Source organism: Echinops telfairi, unplaced genomic scaffold, assembly GCF_000313985.2.
Source record: "Echinops telfairi isolate 266 unplaced genomic scaffold, ASM31398v2 ScPeMD7_7400;HRSCAF=8409, whole genome shotgun sequence".
NCBI lineage: Eukaryota > Metazoa > Chordata > Mammalia > Afrosoricida > Tenrecidae > Echinops > Echinops telfairi.
The window spans coordinates 8,023,025-8,025,977 of record NW_022111300.1 but is presented as its reverse complement, the minus strand read 5'-3'; the positions used below and the strand labels follow the sequence as shown (position 1 = coordinate 8,025,977).

Genomic DNA, 2,953 nt, shown 5'->3' with positions numbered 1-2,953 from the left:
TGTGTCTTCAATTTTTGTCTTATTTTCTCCAGCCAGGAGAGACAGGTACCTTAGATTGCAGCTCACAAGACTGCATCATAAAAGCTCACCAGTTGCTGTTCTCCGAAGTAGGATGTAGACTTTGGGGACTGCATTATGCCAACTGACTTTGGTCTCCTTTGGGAGTACGATCCTGAGTTTTCAGGCACAATGATTCATTCCCTCAAGGTGCCTGGTTTTATCCAAGACATTTCCATAACATTTTCCCCTAGAATCGCTTCTCGGGCTTTTGGCTAAGATCAAGTGTAGTATCTGTTCTTATCAGTTTAACATTTTCCCCTGGATACTCCACCACATCCATGAAAATAGTTTCAGCAAAGGTAAATACACATGCACAAATATCCTGTGTCAAATATATGTGTGGTGTGTACGTGGATGAGTGTGTGTGTGTGTGTGTACTCTCTTCTCCACGTCGGCTCAATCCCCATGGTTAGTTACACATCTACTCATCATTATAGGATTGTATATATAACAGTATTTAATCTCTGTTGCCTTTAACTCTTGTACCCCTCCCAATGCCCCCTCCCCACCCCACTGCCATCATTCTTGGCCAACTTCCCTTTCATTATATACTGCTCTCACCTTCAACAAAGTTCTTGATATCTACTTGACTTCTCTATTTGGAAGTTATATAACTACACTTCTCTCTCTTTTTACTTTATAATTGCCATCATTGAAAATTGATATCGTTGGTTTCTCTTTTAAGTCTTGTAGGTTTGTTGTACTTCAGATAAGTCTATATCAGAGTTGACTTGTGGCCTTGTCATGTTTGTTAATCTGCTGCCAGCCTACTTGTTGTCTGGGGCCAAGGCACCTGATCTAGAAGCAGCTCCTGTCAGCTCATCTGGGGACCGAGGCCAGGATGCTTGTTCTCAAAGGAGTTCTTTGAGGTTCAGAAAGTGGGCAGCTTGGAACAGCTGCTTATAGGAATGCTTGCCCATCCAGGGGTGACAATCAAATGTTACATCACAGATATATACTATTTGGCTCTTCATATCACCTATATGTTTGTGTACTATATTTATGTTTTATACATAAAAAGAGTCCAATCTATTCACCTCCTCCAAGAACAAATTCTAGCCCCTTTGGAGGTGATCCTAATCCCCCTTTAAGAATTCACCTACGTTTCTGGTTTGCAGAAGCCTGTGGATGAGAGTGCACAGCCAGGAGAAGGTGGACTCGAGTCTGCTGGCACTTCCAGCAACTTCCTTACATTCCCACACTGGGGGATTGGGGTGGTCAGGAAACCCAAGAGAGCTCTGGTTGGGCCCTCTGGCCTGAGGCCTCTGGCTTAGTTTTCATGAGTCTGATATCCAAAGCCCACGCTGGAGAGAGACTGGACGCTTTGCCTGGAGCTACCAAAGTAGCACAAAGCAGATGACTTAACACAACAGAAATGTATGGTCTCTGTTCTGGAAACGGGAAGTCCCAATTCAGAGTGCTGGCTGGGGGAATGCTCTCTTTGAAGTCTCGAAGGAAGATGGTTGACTCTCCTGGTTCTGTTGGCCCCAGACATCCCTTGGCTTGGGATGCTATACTTCTGATCTCTGCCTCTGGCTGTTCCTGGTCCTCCTCCTTTTGTTTTTCTGCCTTTGTGCTTCTGTTTTTGTATTGATCGTTTACAGGAAAGCACTCACATTGCTCCAACTTGACTACATGCTAACGAATGCCATCTTTCCACCTTCTATTCCCCAATAAAGGTCACATTCAACTGGTACCAGGGTTAGAATCCCAATGAGTCAACTCAAAGCCCAATGCTTCGCAACATTAGGTAGAAGCAGTGGAGTATCAAGTTGTCTGAGATGAAGCATCAGATGCTCCCAGCACCAACTCAGAACCCTGAGGAGTTCTGGTATTTGATCGAGTTTGAAAACTGGATTGGTCTCTTGCACAGTCAGGCTCCAAAGAATACGCCCTCAGGTTGGAACACAATGGACACTCCTATCCACCCACTCCACAGGGCCCAATGGGAACCCCCCACACACACACTCACCCATCTTCTGCTTGCTTTTCTCACCTGGCAATTCCCACCTCCAGGTTATCTCACTCTCCTTCCATGGTTCTCCTCCTATACGGAACCAAGACCACACTCACATGCAACAAAGACGCTGTTCTTGCTTTGTTCTGATTGGCAGGCCCTCTCCTGGCCTCTTCTGTGTTCCCTGGCCTTCCAGAACTCATCTAGGGCCCATTTTCAATCCCTCTTCTCTCTCTTTCACCTCATGCCTCTTGTTCTTCAATGTGACCATAGTTTCACTGGGGCGTTTTTTTGTTTGTTTGTTTGTTTGTTTTTTGTGAGTGCGTGTTTTTACTGACAAGGCCCTGAAGTCTGCATTAACACCATGGAAGTACCTTGTACTTGGGGTTGTCTGTAAATGTATTCTCCTTGCCTGCCCCACTCTCCAGGCCAGGCAGACTGGAAGCCCTTTGCTTATTGCTGTTCAGACATTAAAACTCAAACCACACTCAATTCCATCTAGTCAACACCAATATTAACATATAGTCAATGGCTCAACATAGTTAGCCTATTGGACAGAGTAAACGTGTCCTCTGTAGATTTCTGCAAATATGAATCTTTATAAGAGCAGAAAACCTCACCTTTCTTCCTCAGAGTGGCTGGTGGATTTGAACAGTTGACCTTGCCAATTAACCAACCACCCCCCCAGGACTCCTGTGTGGTCACAGTGTCCCTGATCTTGATTTAATGTTTATGTTGGTTAGATTATCAGTCAGAACTTCTGGGGAGGCTTTTCTGAGAGCAAAGAGGACTTGAAGCATTTGCTGATGAAAATCTAAGATCACAGCCTTCAGTGTGGATCGCAATTCAATGGAAAGAAAACCGAACTCCTCACAACCGGTCAAATAGATAACTTCACAATAAACAAAGAAAAGACGGCAGTTGTCACAGATTTAG

The 2,953-nt window shown here is 44.7% G+C and overlaps 1 non-coding gene across 1 annotated transcript; it reads left to right on the top strand.

The window, feature by feature from the left end:
• The first annotated feature begins 252 nt into the window (after positions 1-252).
• On the top strand, positions 253-443 carry LOC115871732. Its single transcript, XR_004047448.1, has one exon. It is a non-coding gene; the product is annotated as a U2 spliceosomal RNA (small nuclear RNA).
• Positions 444-2,953: the final 2,510 nt, after the last annotated feature.